This window comes from Sinohyriopsis cumingii, chromosome 6 (assembly GCF_028554795.1).
Source record: "Sinohyriopsis cumingii isolate HCF-2022 chromosome 6, ASM2855479v2, whole genome shotgun sequence".
NCBI classification, from domain to species: domain Eukaryota; kingdom Metazoa; phylum Mollusca; class Bivalvia; order Unionida; family Unionidae; genus Sinohyriopsis; species Sinohyriopsis cumingii.
In genome coordinates, this window is record NC_142966.1 from 33,528,164 (window position 1) to 33,548,994 (window position 20,831).

The 20,831-nt window shown below is 35.0% G+C and overlaps 5 non-coding genes across 5 annotated transcripts; 3 read left to right on the top strand and 2 right to left on the bottom strand.

The window, feature by feature from the left end:
• Window positions 1-555: 555 nt before the first annotated feature.
• Trnat-agu (transfer RNA threonine (anticodon AGU)) lies at window positions 556-629 on the bottom strand. Its single transcript has one exon. It is a non-coding gene; the product is annotated as a tRNA-Thr (tRNA).
• A 2,888-nt stretch (window positions 630-3,517) lies between these two features.
• Window positions 3,518-3,591, top strand: Trnat-cgu (transfer RNA threonine (anticodon CGU)). The gene has a single exon. It is a non-coding gene; the product is annotated as a tRNA-Thr (tRNA).
• A 9,120-nt stretch (window positions 3,592-12,711) lies between these two features.
• On the bottom strand, window positions 12,712-12,785 carry Trnat-agu (transfer RNA threonine (anticodon AGU)). Its single transcript has one exon. It is a non-coding gene; the product is annotated as a tRNA-Thr (tRNA).
• Window positions 12,786-15,691: 2,906 nt separating this feature from the next.
• Window positions 15,692-15,765, top strand: Trnat-cgu (transfer RNA threonine (anticodon CGU)). The gene has a single exon. It is a non-coding gene; the product is annotated as a tRNA-Thr (tRNA).
• Window positions 15,766-19,260: 3,495 nt separating this feature from the next.
• Window positions 19,261-19,334, top strand: Trnat-agu (transfer RNA threonine (anticodon AGU)). The gene has a single exon. It is a non-coding gene; the product is annotated as a tRNA-Thr (tRNA).
• Window positions 19,335-20,831: the final 1,497 nt, after the last annotated feature.

Sequence of the window (20,831 nt, forward strand, 5' to 3'; positions counted from 1 at the left end):
TAAATGTCCGAGAAATTACGCGACCATTCATCTCATATTAGTCGTGTATTGAAACAAGTAACTTCATCTTTACACCTACTTATCTAACGGATCTATTTCAAACATATTGGTTTTGACTTCGACATCTTTTGGAAAGTAAACATGTTTTTTTTTAGTAGCAGTTGATAAAATATTTATACCTATTTGTGATTACAATAATGTAATGTAGGTATTCCGATAGACTACAATTAATTACGATATATACTTTCTATTCTACCATTTTGAAGCCATTTGGCTAAAAGACACGAGGTTTAAAAACAAAAATTAATAAGCTCGTAAACTTTAAATAGTGACTACGGACAGATATCAAACATCTACCTCAAAGATACCAATGATGATATAACTTTGCTTTCGTTTGCCATGATGTATCCTCTATTGTGCGTTAAAATTTAATATCAATGATTAAATATGACCCAAACAGGTCGGAACACTGGATTGCTGAAATCAGAGATCCGAAGAAAACGATTACTAACAAGCTAAGAGACGGAAAAAGTATATATATATAAAAAAATCAGAAGGCTCCAGTGGGATTCGAACCCTCGACCTCCAGTTTACTAGACTGGCGCTCTAACCAACTGAGCTATGGAGCCGATACCTATGCGCACGTGGAGAGCTTCAAATTATTCCATAATAATGTTGCATTGCATCATCGCTTCACTTTGGCCAATCACTAACTTTCATGTTGTTCCCATTTTAATCTCATAAATCGATCTATAACATATCGCTCCTAACCAGCAGACAGTAATATATGTATTTCTAACAATAATCTAAAGTACTCCCCTATGATATTAATGTCTGTCAATAACTGTGTTGATATATAATGAATAAACGAATATAATTAAAGACTTCGAAAACTACAGTTTTTAAAGTTGTTTCTTTTTGTTTTCTAATTGGGCTGAAGCGATACATTGATAAGTATGGACAGCATCTACACATTACGCCATATGGTGAATACAACGTAATGACATCACATTATCGCAACTTACCAATACATGAATGGATCAAGGTATTGCCAGGTTATTAGGTCTTATGCAATATATACATATTAAGTACACGTGTACAAATTAGTACATCTACTAGACAGTCTGTTTTCACAGCTCAAGAGAAACAGCAAGGAAAGTATCTGAAAGCTTAAACCAATTAGCATTACTAATGTCTGAATATACCTCTATGTTTGTTTGTATCCCCCCCGCCACAGATTTAAAAAACGAAAAACGCAAATGAGACAAAAGATGCACAGAACTTAGTTCATTCATTGGTTTGTATTTTACACCTAATTATGAATGGGGTGGGGAGAGATAACACCATCATCATTTGTGTGTTTCATTCCAAACGGAAGTATTTTGTGTAAAAGACGACATTGATTGTCATCATTTTCATTTGCTGGAAAAGTCCATTGTCAGAGAGGTGGTGGATGCACCACTACACGTTGATGTACTTATAAGACAAAACTACTTCGTCTGCATCCGATATTTACAATGTCGAATCAGGCAAAGAAAAAGAATTATAACTACAAGTTTACCTTTCACGTGGATTTAAGAAGTGGTGTGAATTTAATGTCCACGTGTGCAAAGGGATATAACTCTAAACTCTTAATCTGAAGGTAAATTACGGAATTATCCGAATAGGATGAAATATGTCATTCTGTTGACTGAGAAAACAGACTCGCCCATAGCGTACGCAATATTGCGCCGTGTTAGTATGGAAAGTCATCAAGCAAGAAATACGTAGACGATGCCAGTATTAGAGCAACTCTGGTCAAAGTCAGTTAGAAATTATAAATCAGTGAATGAATTGACTAAGTTATGTGCACTTTTTATCAAATTAAACGTTTTCGTTATTGAAATCGATGGTAAGGTAAGAACAAATGGGGATTTACGCAAAAACTTTACCGCAAATTTGTTGATGTAAAGTTATGATCATTTCGATGATTTTGTTTCTTGATCACAGCCACATCACTTCCGTAGCGTTTTGATTCAGAATTAACATAGTTCATCTTACTAACATTAGGTCAACAATAAACTTATTTACTTTGATAACAGACCAAATATACTCAAAGATCTTGCTCTGAGAGACTTTTTTCTGTTCTCTTTCACATTCAAGGAGGCCAAAAATCTAACTTGTAACATTTTATTGTTATATTTTGGTATTTCAAATTAACAGTCTTCAAATGAGCAAGTTCGAAAAAAAAGATGTATGTGTTGTTACTTAGAGAAAAAATGTTTAATTCTTTAAACTAATTACTGTGAGCTATTGATTCGAAATTCTACGTGTGATGGTTCCAGTTAGGGACTTATCTGGTCTTTCGGAATCTTGAGAAAGGTCACCTTTGATCTAAATTAATGGCTTAAATCTCTCAACCATGTGTCTTAAAGTAAGCTAAACTGCAGTTCGTGGGTTCGACTCCCACTGGGGCCTCTTTTTAAAAAGTGCAAATCACAGAACACCTGCTTTTTACTAACACTTTATCCAAGAAAGTAGAGCAGTAGAATCCCCTATGAGAGGAAGCTCAAGGTTCCAAGTTCCTCTAATGATTATAATCTATTTTTGGACACACACACACACACACACACACACACACTGCCTACTTGCTATAAGTGAAGGAAAGTAACTCGTGGTCTGAAAGGACTTATTTTCTACACACAAATATGACAAACGTGTTATGAACGCTAAAGTTATCCTTAAACCGCATCGTACAGTTAGCTATTCAATGTGGTGTTCACTGAGGGTGCCGTTGCGTCAGAATAGCGGTATGACTAAAATATGTAATGGAAACAAATGAACGCAATGTAAGTAAAATACGTAATGGAAATCAAAGAAATTTCATATTAAAACCGTTTCGTCACCATTTGAGCTATATATGACTTATGGTGATTCATTTTCATGAAAACATGAAAATGACTACTTTTTTAAATAATAGTGCAAATTTCCCTTAAGACCGACCTGCTACGCAAGGTAAATCATTATACGTAGTGGAGATTTCAGATTTCAAGGTATTGCCATGTTATTAGGTCTTATATAATATATACATATTAAGTACACGTGTAGTAATTAGTACATATACTAGACAGTCTGTTTCCACAGCTGACGAGAAACAGCAAAGAACGTATCTGGAAGTTAAAATAAATTTGGCATTACTAATATCTGATTATACCTCTACGTTTGTATGTAACCCCCCCCCCCCCACACACACACACAATTTCATTGTCCCATTATTGGGAGCTGAACAAACGGTTACATTAAGAAGTGGTTGTTAAAAGCCGTCATAAAAGGTACTCGTCAATGGAATAAGTGATAAGTTGAATGTTTACGTATCTATTAAAAGGTAATATTACATTATCCTCAAGTGTTATATTGCCAGGGGCAGAACGTAGATTAAGTGTTGAATAAAGATAATGGTTACCTATAACACACATAGGTTGCTGTTTAGCTAATGATGTTATTTTAATAGCATAGTTGATCAACTTTAGGTACAGTCGGCTCCATAGCTCAGATGGTTAGAGCGCCAGTCTCGTAAACTGGAGGCCGAGAGTTCGATTCCCTCTGGAGCCAATACTTTTATTACTTTCTGTGACTAAATATTGCTCATTTACATGAATCTGTCGGAGTTAGAAATGTCTTGGGTGCAAAGTTCGTTACAAGCTTTGTGATTCGGGAGCTAACAGTTTCAGAAAAGACCCCATTATCTCTTTTAATTGCTGTCCCATAAAAGCCTTTACTGAGGTCTCATATATGGTATGGCACCATCTTTTCTAGGCTGGAGACTATGCTCCATTAGCTTCGTTTTACATCAACCATCGCTATATTTAGCAAGCTGAAAGCGTTTTGAACTAGCACCTCTTGGAGTCCCCTTAAGCTAAATTAACTATTTGACACCACATTACCTGAGCGGTTGTTGTATTGCATGGGGGGGGGGGGGGGCTATTTGGATGATATCATCGTGCATTGATTCCTATCTAAAAGTTCTTTGACGTGTTTACATTCGAGAAATTTACATTCAATATGTACTATTGTGAACGGCATCTGTTATGCTCATTTTCACTCTCCGAAATGAAATGTAATAAGGGATAGGATCGGATCGGTTCCGTTCAGATGCACAGTCAGACAGCGGAGCAGTATGTACGATTTCAGTTACCTTAATGTGCAAAGGGATGATGTGGAAGGACGTAGATCGACGATTCTTGGACACGATAGGGCATGTTTCCTTTAAGCAACTTCATTGGATCGTATATAATATATATAAAATATGAAAATAAAATGGCATTTAAAGTGTTGGTATAAAGAAATTTCATATATCAGTACTATTGGTATATCAAATTGTGATCCGCCCATGGCGTAATAATATGCATATGCAAAGAATATCACGAGCGTCGGCAGTTGATTCTAGATCAATGATCGATTTCTAAACATTAATCTTTAGTGACGTATGAAAATAACGATAACAAGGATAATAATTCCCGTTTTCTAAATGAATTAATATGGTACACAGTCTTCACAATCCTTTCTGTTTTCTGTTTCCCTTCCGTCTCTTGCTTACAGGGCGACCTATGCAGAAAACCTTGAAATGGAAATTACAACAAGTAACCTACAATAATATGGGTTCGTCGTGACTATATCTGTGCACTAACCTTGTGATCTATTTACAGTGTGTGTCAATGATACAAAGTTGCAAACCATGTCGACATTATGCGGTAAATGTTTCGGATATGTGGTACATACATTGTGATGTTTTTAACGCTGTGTTGTTGCCGTTGTTTCTTAAACATGCTACAATGTTCTAAAAATCCATTATATTTAAATAATATGAAAATGTCCAAAGGTCTCTCTCTGTCTCTCTCTCTCTCTCTCTCTCTCTCTCTCTCTTTCTCTCGTACCACTCAGGTGACCTAGTGGTTAGAGTATGGGCCTCGAAAGCAGGAGGTCGTGCGTTTAAACCACGGCCGAGGCATACCAGAGACTTACAAAAATGATACTAACATTTGTTTCGCTAGTCGCTCAGCATTACGAGGTTAGTGTTACAACTGGTCGGCCTGGTGTCAGGATAATGTGGTGTCTGGGTGGGAAATCATGTAACATGTCTGTGGTATGATGCCCCAGTGATAGACATCACTATAAACTGCCACACTGTAGGTATCGTAGCGATATTACTGACTTTTTTTAAAACTACGTTAAAAATCCTAAGCACAATCTCTCTCTCTCTCTCTCTCTCTCTCTCTCTCTCTCTCTCTCTGTACCCTTGTAGCAAAATACGGGGTAAAATCTATGAAAAGACAAGCGTAGAGGATTTTCGTTTGTGTCATCCCACGGTGTCTCTGAACTTATGAATGATGGTAAAGGTTAAGTCAACCCGACCAAAAGATAAGAGTGAGAGAAAAAGTTTTAAAGTCAAACCGACCAGAGAGAGAGAGAGAGAGAGTTTATTTTCGGTGGTACTGTTACTAATGCAGAATAGTGACTTACATCAATTTTAAATATATAAATATATTAAAATGTTTTAATTACCTATTCTTGGTTCGTCATTTCGCTTCTTTTCTATTCCACATTCAATTCCATAAGCCGGAACGTAAATGGCTAACCTGTCATGTGAATGGCGTAGCTAATCATGTATTTATAGTGCCCTTCATTTATCATTAACATCATCCTCCATGTTTAAATCATAAGTGTGCATTATATTCATTTATTCAATGTGATTGAAAATAGAAACTGAAAATGAAAACAATCAAGGTATCAAGATGATTGTGAATAGTCACAAAAAGGCACATAACAACATTTTAAAGCGTTCACACTCGGTTATGCGAGGAATTCATTTGACTCGGTCAATACACAGCTGCCTGTAGTAAATCTTAACTCCGTTCAAAGGGCAAGTATATGTACTTGTATGAGATATAATTAAAATTTATTTGTATATTTATATATAGAACTTATGTATAGTATGTATGCTGTATCAATCATATTCCAATCGTTGCGTACATATATATATATATATATATATATATATATATATATATATATATATATATATATATATATATATATATATATATATTGTTGTTATTTGTTTCCAACCGAACTAAAATACATTAACAGTGCATTTTGTGTGACCAATTAAACATCTTGTTGTAAATCTGGGGATTACTAACCGCTAACATCAATGAATACAATTCCACAATGGCATGAAGACATGCTGGTGTACTTCCTTGTACGTTTACAATGTGTTTCGAAATAGCTTTTAACTGTTTGGGACGTCTTCATGCCTTCACCTGATATAAACATATTGGTTATTAAAGTTTCATTTTATTAGGCACTTATTACCAAAGACCATAATTTAATATTGGTACTCAAACCATTCTACACACCTACTATCTATCAGTCCATATCAGTAAGAGACAAAAACAATGTATCGTTTATGTTGTATGTTGGGCTTATTTGAAATCACGTTACCCTGATGGAGGGCGTCATAGCCTACATGGCTACACACACCTTCAAGATTCTAGGACACACGGTACTAATTGAATGAAAGAATGGGAATCAGCCTGGAAATGGATGAACATAAAATAGAGTATATATGGATTGGGATGACCAAGATTCGTCAAAAATGCAAGTTATTTTGATGGAAAAATAATCTTTTGAAAGCTTGTTCAAGTTGTAACTAAAAAAAAGACGCATTTTATTGGTGGAATTTCAGCCCTTTAACAGTCTTGAGCTTGGAACATCATAGCTCAAATTAGCAGTTGAGTCTTTAGTGCATAAATGAAATCAAATGTTTCCAACACATGCATGTCCAGAAAATGCAATGGCTCATATCATTTTCTCTTCACAGAAGCTGTCATCTAGGTTTTATCTATATTACCTAAGTCATTGAAATTTTAACGTCATGGTGTTTTCAAAAGTTTATTATGGGAACTGAATTTTTACCTTGATTCCTTTAAAGTTTGAATAACTCTTTATTTTGTAAGTCCTTCCTTATTACAGATATTGTAAAATTATTTAAACGAAATATCACGGTGATATTGGCTCACGTTCTAAGTTACATGATTTAATCTTTTAAATTAGTTTGTTCTAGCAGAATGATAGTATATATTGCGGAGTATTTACTTTATGAGGTTATGTGTGTGCAGATACATGTGTTCAAAGAGTTTTGTTAGATGCCATTCCTAAGGATTCGTTATGTTGAAAGCGATATTACAAAAATATATGCTGGTTCGAGTAAATCTCCACCAATTCCATTCCAACTTCCCAGTACGCCACGCCCATTATTATCACGCACTGTGTTGCCGAAATAGCTTGATTTGGATGAATGGCTTAATTTCACACAGACATTATAAGATAAGTATTCCCAAAATATGGGAACGTGTCTTCAGTCATAACAATATTCTTTAAACTATAATTTTGAAGTGGTAGTCTGAAGTGAATCATTGTACTTAGATCTGCTCAAGGTTAAGACCGGCCCTTATTTATATACTTTTTAGTGAGTATGCATATCAGCATAACAAATATACATAAACGAGCAAGTCAATTGTTTAACATCATTTAGTATATTCGCTAGGTAGTTTGGAAAAACTATCTTCACTTTCTAAGTCTTGAGAAGCATTTTTTTCACTCTTGTTCCTTTTAATGCAAGCGACATTAAACATTTTGGCACATTGCATTCACTTGGAGGTAATATATAGGGTGAACCAAACGTAAACGTTAAATTACACTGTAAAATGACGTCACGATGATATGAAACCTAAAATCCCGTAGGTACCACGGCATGTTCAAAGTTTGCTACCGGTATAGAAGGACATACACCTTGATGTGTTCCATATTTGAGATGGTCACTAACAGAATGTTTACGGAAAAGGCATGGAACCAAAAATTCAGTTTTGCATTCCTTAATGTCATGAAGTTATTACAAAAGTCCTGTATTTTTTTTCTCTTAATTTGCTTTCTGTGCATGATAAGTGTATGTGATTTGGGTTAATAAATAAAACATTTTCAAGTGTAACGTTCAGAGGTCACGTGGATCACAATTCAAGGAAGAAAATAATTGTTTCTGCACATAAAATCATAGTTCAGTTGTGTAATTCGATCAAACGTCAAGGTGATTGACACCAAATGGTCAGCTGCCACCCATTGGTCAATAATCCAAACAGTCACCCATGCCATATTAATGTCTGAATTGATGACTACTGAAAGCGGGATGGTAGTGTAATGTGCCGTTCATGGTTTTCTTGTTTCATTTTCATTTTTAATGTTCTCCTATCCACACGAGTGTATTGGTAAAAGATAGTATGTGTTGCAGTTGACCGTCTGTGCTAAAGGAGTTGGTGTATTTACAGATGGAATTTGAAATTATCAATGGATTAGCATATTGACAAATGTAATTTGAAATTATGATTGGATTAGCATATTGACAGATGGAATTTGAAATTATCAGTGGATTAGCATATCGACAGATGTAATTTGAAATTATCAGTGGATTAGCATATTGACAGATTGGTTTTGAAATTATCAGTGGATTAGCATATTGACAGATGGATTTTGAAATTATCAGTGGATTAGCATATTGACAGATACTTTTTATGATATTTTCAGTGGATTAGCATAGTTATATATAAGATAGTTCCATTAGGTTTGCAGATTTCCATTTCTCGTCAGGCCGGTCACTGTCATATGAAACATTATTTTCAATTAGGTTAATAATATAATAATAACTAATAAAATATTTATCATCATTTTGAGATAAAGACAAATAAATTTTTTTTTATATACTAACTTATGAAATTTCCACTGCTCATAATGATTTCCCTTGCGTAGCAGGTCGGTATTTGAGGAAGTTTGCACTATTATTTAAAATAAGTAGTCATTTTTATGTTTTCATGCCAAGTTATCACCATAAATCATATTTATTTCAAATAGTGACGAAACTGTTTTAATATGCAATTTTGTTAATTTCCATTGCGTATTTTACTTGCATTGCGTTCCATTTTTTCCATTACTTATTTTAGTCAGTCCGCTCAAGGAACACCAATTGAACAAGTGGAAATGAATGTTGAGTAAGATCGTCTTTTACACAAAAACTTCCTTTTGGAATGAAACGCACATATGATAACAGTGTTAGCCTCCCACCCACCCCCGGCCATAATCAGGCTCAAAATACAAATCAATGAATGAGCTAAGTTGTGTGCATCTTTTATCTCATTTATGTTTTTCCTTTTATAAATTTGTGTTGGGGGATACAAACAAACGTAGAAGTATATTCAGACATTAGTAATGCCAAATTTACTTCACTCTTATCATATGCATGTATGTTGTGGGTTGTATTGTTAGGGTGGGGGTGTGGGGTCGGGAGGGGTCTTTGCTTTTTGTTGTTGATCTTGATTTGAGATTTTTGAAAATACCATTCGACCTTCGACTCTGTGTTATACCAAACGCAACCTCCTCTACATCATCATTATCGATTGAATATCAGTTACTTCATTCACTCTTCCTACTTCAACCTCGACCTCATCTTCCTCCCCTTTTCTAATTATCCTTGCCTCGCTCTTATATTCACTCTCATTATCAACATTGTCGGTATACTTTTTACATGGACACTGACATTGGTCCATACGACAGCAGTGACAAAATGAACAAGTACAATGTCGCGAACATTTGTCCCATATTTCAAGGGTTTGTTTATCGTCAATCACAGAGTCAAGAACAAGGCTGAGTGGTAATGGATCTAAATAGTTTCGACAAAGAGTTTCCGAATGTGCATAAAGAAACTACTCCGTCATTTCCGATTGCACGGAGATATAATGCATGAAAACGGATGGATATCCAATGCAATTCTCTATCGATTTACTAGTTTGGCTTAAAAATGTTATTACCAAGATTATCACACGTATGCATAAAGGGCAAAAGGACAGGAAACACATCAAAAACGAGAAACACAGGAAAGAGTTCTTGAAGAAGGTGACAAGTATGCGTATAATAAAATGAATTGGATGGAAGAAGGATACTAGAGAATGAATACTGTTTGGTGTGGTGCGTTACGATCAATTTTATGTGTGGTTTTAATGGAACAAAATTTAAACTTATATTTGTGAATCTTCTTGTGTTAATAAATAATGAATTTTCATTTCCTTTTGTAGCAAAATATTTGTTTCTGACGTGTAAAGTTCGTTGCCAAATAAAAGTACATTAGAAGTCTTTGCATAGAAAAGAGCCAGCTTTTACGGGAAATAGTTAATAATTTAATGATTGTTGATAAATCAATCAAGAAATATTATGTTTTTTACCTTATTATTTAATCTTGTTTGATGTTATCCCTTCATAAAATTGATACAAACTTTATTTGTTTTAATGGAATGCCCTTGCTTAAATCGCCAGATGTGGCCACATATAACTATGTTCTCTCATAATTTCATTTTATTTCTGTAGTCATCTAAGCGCTTTCCTTATTTCACGCACACTCAAACAAACAAAATTCATTCCTGTCTCTCTCAAATCACATTCAAAACATTAATACATTTTGGTTTAAAGAAAAAATGGGTTTCTTTTGTATTAAAATTAAAGGCTAGTCTCCGTGATAAAGTGACTGTGCATCTAGTTGTAATAAAATAAAACGTAGTTTTTTGTTTCCTGACATAATCTCAATAAACCAAAAACAATTCTCAAAATCGAGAACTATATTTGATTCCAATGGTTGAAGGGTTTAACTGAATGGAAGTGTTTGGTAGATATAATAAACTTTTCAAATAAATTCAGAGTAATTTTAAAAATACAGAATATGAGACGAGGGGCAACTCTTAAATTGCTACAAACGCAAATTTTTCTTCAAATGAAAAAAGCAACACAAAAAGCCTCTATTATTCAGAAATCAATATTGATAGACTAGTTGAATTTCCTCGCCATTTTGTGTCTCAGTCAACACTTTATAAGAGGCATAATGCAAACTTTCAGCCTTACCCATATGCTCAAATTAGTAATCTACCTGCATGCTCATGGCTGCTCCGATGATCTAAATTTCAGGATGTACACTGTGTTCGGGAATTGAAAGACTGGTTGATAGTGTTAGAGTTGACGAAGATAATTGTTTTCAAATGCAGTTTTCAAAACGAATCATTTTGAGCTAATTAGTAGTGATTTTGCATTGTTACACGTATTTTACCAAAATAAGAGGTTGACAGCATACGTTGGGATAACCTAGTATTATGATCTTTATAACAGTATTTTTGTCCGGGAACATTAATTCGGATTTTGTGTAATAAGCTATCCATCAAGGATTAACTCACAAGCGATTTTCCTGCAGTCACTGTAATGTTAGTGTCAATGGGACCTCGCGTTACTTACGTCAATGGGACACCACGTTACTTACGTCAATGGGACCTCACGTTACGTACGTCAATGGGACATCACGTTACTTACGTCAATGGGACATCACTTTACTTACGTCAATGGGACATCACGTTACTTAAGTCAGCTATTTACACAGGTGCTCTCACGGACCTCACAGTTCACACTTTCAAATAATATTGCAGCCTGACTTTTTTTAAAAATCAGATATTGAAACCTTAGCACATAGTCTTTCGCATTAATTCACTAGAACGTTGACTGGATTATATCTATGATGACAGACTGAAATCCAATCACCAATGATGTACAAATATCCAGACTATGTAAGGCGGTTTAGATGTGTGTCGCTGTGACATTATCTGTAAAGTGCGATCTTTCAATTCAAGAAAGAACAAAAGTGTTTTAAAATGTTCATCGATACGTAAATAATACAATGAAAAATCTCACTTCATCGCGACTTACTTAATAATGCTGTATAATTCGCTCATGTCTAAGATCGTGGAATAAACTCGCTATCGCTCATTAACTCCTTTATTATCTTTGTCATCTTCATTGGTCCAACCTATTCACTTTGCTGACTTCACTATGCTGGCATTTGTAACCACTAGAACATATATAAATAATTCATGACACTGACCTTGAAATGATTAAGCGACAAAATTTCAATTCAGAGAACTAATTCAAAATTTAGATTTTCAACAATAAAGCTATGAATAAAACATGCGCTTCCATATAGAGGAAATATTTGTGTATTTCACTGTCTGTGTGAACTATTTAAACTATTATAAAACATCCATTAAATGTCCGAGAAATTACGCGACCATTCATCTCATATTAGTCGTGTATTGAAACAAGTAACTTCATCTTTACACCTACTTATCTAACGGATCTATTTCAAACATATTGGTTTGGACTTCGACATCTTTTGGAAAGTGAACATTGTTTTTTTTTAGTAGCAGTTGATAAAATATTTATACCTATTTGTGATTACAATAATGTAATGTAGGTATTCCGATAAGCTACAATTAATTACGATATATACTTTCTATTCTACCATTTTGAAGCCATTTGGCTAAAAGACACGAGGTTTAAAAACAAAAATTAGTAAGTTCGTAAACTTTAAATAGTGACTACGGACAGATATCAAACATCGACCTTAAAGAATCCAATGATGATATAACTTTGCTTTCGTTTGCCATGATGTATCCTCTATTGTGCGTTAAAATTTAATATCAATGATGAAATATGACCCAAACAGGTCGGAACACTGGATTGCTGAAATCAGAGATCCGAAGAAAACGATTACTAACAAGCTAAGAGACGGAAAAAGTATATATAAAAAAAATCAGAAGGCTCCAGTGGGATTCGAACCCTCGACCTCCAGTTTACTAGACTGGCGCTCTAACCAACTGAGCTATGGAGCCGATACCTATGCGCACGTGGAGAGCTTCAAATTATTCCATAATAATGTCCTATTGCATCATCGCTTCACTTTGGCCAATCACTAACTTTCATGTTGTTCCCATTTTAATCTCATAAATCGATCTATAACATATCGCTCCTAACCAGCAGACAGTAATATATGTATTTCTAACAATAATCTAAAGTACTCCCCTATAATACTAATGTCTGTCAATAACTGTGTTGATATATAATGAATAAACGAATATAATTAAAGACTTCGAAAACTACAGTTTTTAAAGTTGTTTCTTTTTGTTTTCTAATTGGGCTGAAGCGATACATTGATAAGTATGGACAGCATCTACACATTACGCCATATGGTGAATACAACGTAATGACATCACATTATCGCAACTTACCAATACATGAATGGATCAAGGTATTGCCAGGTTATTAGGTCTTATGCAATATATACATATTAAGTACACGTGTACAAATTAGTACATCTACTAGACAGTCTGTTTTCACAGCTCAAGAGAAACAGCAAGGAAAGTATCTGAAAGCTTAAACCAATTAGCATTACTAATGTCTGAATATACCTCTATGTTTGTTTGTATCCCCCCCCCCCCGCCACAGATTTAAAAAACGAAAAACGCAAATGAGACAAAAGATGCACAGAACTTAGTTCATTCATTGGTTTGTATTTTACACCTGATTATGAATGGGGTGGGGGGAGATAACACCATTATCATTTGTGTGTTTCTTTCCAAACGGAAATATTTTGTGTAAAAGACGACATTGATTGTCATCATTTTCATTTGCTGGAAAAGTCCATTGTCAGAGAGGTGGTGGATGCACCACTACACGTTGATGTACTTATAAGACAAAACTACTTCGTCTGCATCCGATATTTACAATGTCGAATCAGGCAAAGAAAAAGAATTACAACTACAAGTTTACCTTTCACGTGGATTTAAGAAGTGGTGTGAATTTAATGTACACGTGTGCAAAGGGATATAACTCTAAACTCTTAATCTGAAGGTAAATTGCGGAATTATCCGAATAGGATGAAATACGTCATTCTGTTGACTGAGAAAACAGACTCGCCCATAGCGTACGCAATATTGCGCCGTGTTAGTATGGAAAGTCATCAAGCATGAAATACGTAGACGATGCCAGTGTTAGATCAACTCTGGTCAAAGTCAGGTTAGAAATTATAAATCAGTGAATGAATTGACTAAGTTATGTGCACTTTCTATCAAATTAAACGTTTTCGTTATTGAAATCGATGGTAAGGTAAGAACAAATGGGGATTTACGCAAAAACTTTACCGCAAATTTGTTGATGTAAAGTTATGATCATTTCGATGATTTTGTTTCTTGATCACAGCCACATCACTTCCGTAGCGTTTTGATTCAGAATTAACATAGCTCATCTTACTAACATTAGGTCAACAATAAACTTATTTACTTTGATAACAGACCAAATATACTCAAAGATCTTGCTCTGAGAGACTTTTTTCTGTTCTCTTTCACATTCAAGGAGGCCAAAAATCTAACTTGTAACATTTTATTGTTATATTTTGGTATTTCAAATTAACAGTCTTCAAATGAGCAAGTTCGAAAAAAAAAAGACGTATGTGTTGTTACTTAGAGAAAAAATGTTTAATTCTTTAAACTAATTACTGTGAGCTATTGATTCGAAATTCTACGTGTGATGGTTCCAGTTAGGGACTTATCTGGTCTTTCGGAATCTTGAGAAAGGTCACCTTTGATCTAAATTAATGGCTTAAATCTCTCAACCATGTGTCTTAAAGTAAGCTAAACTGCAGTTCGTGGGTTCGACTCCCACTGGGGCCTCTTTTTAAAAAGTGCAAATCACAGAACACCTGCTTTTTACTAACACTTTATCCAAGAAAGTAGAGCAGTAGAATCCCCTATGAGAGGAAGCTCAAGGTTCCAAGTTCCTCTAATGATTATAATCTATTTTTGGACACACACACACACACACACACTGTCTGCTTGCTATAAGTGAAGGAAAGTAACTCGTGGTCTGAAAGGACTTATTTTCTACACACAAATATGACAAACGTGTTATGAACACTAAAGTTATCCTTAAACCGCATCGTACAGTTAGCTATTCAATATGGTGTTCACTGAGGGTGCCGTTGCGTCAGAATAGCGGTATGACTAAAATATGTAATGGAAACAAATGAACGCAATGTAAGTAAAATACGTAATGGAAATCAAAGAAATTTCATATTAAAACCGTTTCGTCACCATTTGAGCTATATATGACTTATGGTGATTCATTTTCATGAAAACATAAAATTGACTACTTTTTTAAATAATAGTGCAAATTTCCCTTAAGACCGACCTGCTACGCAAGGTAAATCATTATACGTAGTGGAGATTTCAGATTTCAAGGTATTGCCATGTTATTAGGTCTTATATAATATATACATATTAAGTACACGTGTAGTAATTAGTACATATACTAGACAGTCTGTTTCCACTGCTGACGAGAAACAGCAAAGAACGTATCTGGAAGTTAAAATAAATTTGGCATTACTAATATCTGATTATACCTCTACGTTTGTATGTAACCCGCCCCCCCCAACACACACACACACACACACACACACACACAATTTCATTGTCCCATTATTGGGAGCTGAACAAACGGTTACATTAAGAAGTGGTTGTTAAAAGCCGTCATAAAAGGTACTCGTCAATGGAATAAGTGATAAGTTGAATGTTTACGTATCTATTAAAAGGTAATATTACATTATCCTCAAGTGTTATATTGCCAGGGGCAGAACGTAGATTAAGTGTTGAATAAAGATAATGGTTACCTATAACACACATAGGTTGCTGTTTAGCTAATGATGTTATTTTAATAGCATAGTTGATCAACTTTAGGTACAGTCGGCTCCATAGCTCAGATGGTTAGAGCGCCAGTCTCGTAAACTGGAGGCCGAGAGTTCGATTCCCTCTGGAGCCAATACTTTTATTACTTTCTGTGACTAAATATTGCTCATTTACATGAATCTGTCGGAGTTAGAAATGTCTTGGGTGCAAAGTTCGTTACAAGCTTTGTGATTCGGGAGCTAACAGTTTCAGAAAAGACCCCATTATCTCTTTTAATTGCTGTCCCATAAAAGCCTTTACTGAGGTCTCATATATGGTATGGCACCATCTTTTCTAGGCTGGAGACTATGCTCCATTAGCTTCGTTTTACATCAACCATCGCTATATTTAGCAAGCTGAAAGCGTTTTGAACTAGCACCTCTTGGAGTCCCCTTAAGCTAAATTAACTATTTGACACCACATTACCTGAGCGGTTGTTGTATTGCATGGGGGGGGGGGGGGGGGGCTATTTGGATGATATCATCGTGCATTGATTCCTATCTAAAAGTTCTTTGACGTGTTTACATTCGAGAAATTTACATTCAATATGTACTATTGTGAACGGCATCTGTTATGCTCATTTTCACTCTCCGAAATGAAATGTAATAAGGGATAGGATCGGATCGGTTCCGTTCAGATGCACAGTCAGACAGCGGAGCAGTATGTACGATTTCAGTTACCTTAATGTGCAAAGGGATGATGTGGAAGGACGTAGATCGACGATTCTTGGACACGATAGGGCATGTTTCCTTTAAGCAACTTCATTGGATCGTATATAATATATATAAAATATGAAAATAAAATGGCATTTAAAGTGTTGGTATCAAGAAATTTCATATATCAATACTATTGGTATATCAAATTGTGATCCGCCCATGGCTCAATAATACGCATATTTAAACATTCTCGCGAGCGTCTGCATTTGATTCTAGATCAGTGATCATTTTCCACACATTTGTCATTAGTGACGTATGAAAATATCGATAAAAGTGTTAATAATCCCCGTTATCTAAATGAATTAAATATGGTACACATTTTCATCACAAACCTGTCTGCTTTCTGTTTACCTTTCTGTCTCGTGCATAAAGGACAAACTAAACAGAAATGTGGGTTAACGAATTCAGGCTGGATTAAGACCTTGAAATAGAAATTACACCAAGTAACCTACAAGAATATGGGTTCGTCGCAACGATATGTGTGCACTTTCCTTGGGAAGTATCTACTGTGTTTGCAATGATGCAAAGTTGCAAACCATGTCGACATTATACGGTAAATGTTTCGGTTACATGGTACATATATTGTGATGTATTTAACGTTTTGTCGTTGTCGTTGTTTCTTAAACATACTATAATGTTCTAAAAATTGGTTATTATTAAATAATATGAAAAGGTCCAGAGGTCTCTCTCTCTCTCTCTCTCTCTCTCTCTCTCTCTCACGTACCGCTCAGGTGTTTTGTGGTTAGAGCGTCCGCCTCGGAAGCATGAGATCGTTGATTTGTACCCCGGCCGAGTCATACCAAAGACTTACAAAAATGGTACTGACATCTGTCTCGCTAGTTGCTCAGCATTAAGAGGTTAGCGTTAGGATTGGTCTGACTGGTGTCAGGAAAATGTGACTGGGTGTGACATCGTGCTACATGTCTGTGATATACATCACTATAAAATTCTACACTGCAAACATCGTAGCGGTATGACCGACAAATTGTTAAAACTACGTTAAAAATCCTAATCACAAACACAACACCAACTCTCTCTCTCTCTCTCTCTCTCTCTGTACCACGATGTCCCTGAACTTATGAATCATGGTAAAGGGTAAGTCCATACGCTGGAACGTGAATGGATAAGCGTTCATGTGAATGGCGTAGCTAACCATGTGTTTACAGTGCTCTACAGATATCATTAACACCATTTTTCATGGTTAAATCATAAGTTTGCATTATATTGATTTATTCAACGTGAATGAAAATATAAACTGAAAAAGAAAAACAACCAAGTTATCAATATGCAAAGGTGATTGCGAATAACCACAAAAGGAAGAGAACTACATTTTGAAGCGGACACACTCGGGTATGTGAGGAGTTCATTCACTCGGTCAATAAACAGCTGCCCGTAGTAAATCTTAACTCCGTTCAAAGGGCAAGTATATGTACTTGTATATGATGTAAATATGATTTATTTGCATATTTATATATAAAACTTATGCATAGTATGCTTGCTGTATCACTCGTCGCATCAATTTTTCATTAAAAATAAACTAGGTAAGCCTCGTTTCCTTTACTGAAAAATGTATACATCTCGTGGTATATCATTGATTCAACGTACACACACACACACACACACACACACACACACACACAAGGAAAAACACAAATGAGATAAAAGATGCACAGAACTTATTTCAGTCACTGATTTGTATTTTCAACCTGATTATGACCGGGGAATGGGAGGTTGGAGGGGCTAACACCACTATCATCTGTGCGTTTTATTCAAAACGGAAGTTTTTGGTGTAAACCAGTCATTTCCAGTTCCTGGAAAAGTCCATATGCAGCGAAGGGGTGGATGCATAACTACACATGAATGTACTTAAAAAGACAAAACTACCTCGTTTGCTTACGATCTTTATAATGTCGAATCAGGCAAAGAGAAAGAAAGACAACTACAAATTTACCTTTCACGTGGATTTAAGAAGCTGTGTGAATTATATGTACACGTGTGCAATGGGATATAACTCTAAACTCAATCTTATGGTAAGTTACGGAATTATCCGAATAGGATGAACTACGTCACTCTGTTGACCGAGAAAATAGATTCGCCCATATTGCATGCAATATGGCACCGTGTTAGTATGGAAAGTCATTAAGAATGATTTCTTGATTACAGCTGGATCACTTCCGTAACGTTTTGGATCAGAATTAATATAACTTAGCTAACTCATCTTACTAACATTAGGTCAAAAATAAACTCTGTGTGTGTGTGTGAGGGGGAACATAGAAACGTAGAGGTATATTCAGACATTAGTAATGCCAAATTTATTTTAACTCACAGATACGTTCTTTGCTGTTTCTCTTGAGCTGTGGAAAAATATTGTATAGTAGATGTACTAATTTGTATACGTGTGCTTAATATGTATATATTACATAAAAACTAATACCATGGAATTACCTTGATCCATTAATTTATAGGAAAACCCGATCATGTGATGACATTACGTTGTATTTACCATATGGTGTAATGTGTCGTAGTAACACAACATGTAGATGATGTCCATACTTATCAGTGTATCGCTACAGTCCAATAAAAAAAAAAAAAAAAAAAAAAAAAATTTAGATTTCGAAGTCTTTCAATGTATTTGTTTATTCATTATATATCAACACAGTTATTGACAGACATTAGTACTATTGTGGAGTACTTTAAATTATTGTTAGAAATACATGTATTACTGCCTGCTGGGTAGGAACAATATGTTATAGATCGATTTATGAAATTAAAATGGGCACAGCTTGAAAGTAAGTGACTGGCCAGAGTGAAGGGATGATGCAATAGTACATTATTATGATCAATTTGAACCACTCCGTAAGACATATTGCATCGGCTCCATAGCTCAGTTGGTTAGAGCGCCAGTCTAGTAAACTGGAGGTCGAGGGTTCGAATCCCACTGGAGCTTCTCATTTGTTTTTACTTTTTTCATTCTCTTAGTAATCTTTCCTTTTGGATCTCCGATTTCGGCAGCCGAGTGTTCCGACCTGTTATGGTCATATTTCGTCATTGATATGAACGTATTACCTGGTAGAATAGAAAGTATATATCGTAAATAATTGTAGCTTATCAGAGTACCTGCATTACATTATTGTAACCACAAACTGGTAAAAGTATTTTATCAACTGCTACTAAAACAAACAATTAATGCTTAGTTTCCAAAACCTGTCGAAGTCCAAAACACTAATTTTTTTAAAACTAAATCCGTCAGATACGTAGTTGTAAAGCTGAGTTTAAGTAGTTGTACAGTTGAGGTTATTCACCACATGCCTCCAATAACACTATTGTTTCAATACACGACCAATCTGAACTGAATGGTCGCGTATTTTCTTGGACATTTAATGGATGTTTTGAAACAGTTTAAATAGTTCACACAGACAGTGCAATACACAAATATCTCCTCTATATGGAAGCGCAGGTTTTATTCATAGCTTTATTGTTGAAAATCTAAATTTTGAATTAGTTCTCTGAATTGAAAGTTTGTCCCCATATCATTTCAGGGTCAGGGTCAGGAATTATTTATATATTTTCTGGTGGGTAAACAAGCCAGCATAGTGAAGTCAGCAAAGTGATTATGTTGGGCCAATTAAGATACCTAAGATAATAAAGGAATTAATGAGCGATATCGAGTTTGTTCCACGATCTTAGACATGAGCGAATTATAAAGCATTATTAAGTAAATTAAATTCCCGAACACACTGTACATCCTGCAGTTTGAATCACCGGGGAGCCATGATCATGCAGGTAGATTACTAATTTAATGATATGGGTAAGGCTGAAATTTGCATTATGCCTCTTATAAAGTGTTGACTGAGACACAAAATGGCGCTGAAATTCAACTAGTCTATCAATATTGATTCCTGAAAAAGAGAAGTTTTTTATGCTGCTTTTTTCAGTTTGAAGAAATATGTGCTTTTGTAACAATTTAAGATTTACTGTTGTGTCTCATATGCTATATTTTAAAAAATTACTATGAATTCATTGGAAAACTTTATATCTACCAAAACGTTCATACAGTTAAAGTCTTCAACCCTTGGAATCAAATTTAGTTTTCTGTTTTGAGATTTGTTTTTGGTTATTGAGATTATCTTAGAAAACTACATATTTTTGTATTATAACTTGATGCACAAGCATATTATCACGGAGACCAGCCTTAAATTTTAAGATAAAAGAAACCCATTATTTTCTTTAAACCAACATACATTAATGTTTTGAAGGTGATTTGAGAGACAGAGAGTGAATTTTGTTTGTTTGGGTGTACATCAAATAAAGAAAGCGCTTATATGACCAGAGAAATAAAACGAAATTAAGAGAAAAGATACATATGTGTGCCAAATCTGGCGATTGAAGCAAGGGTATTTAATTAAACAAATAAAGGTTGTATCAGTTTTGTGAAAGGATAACA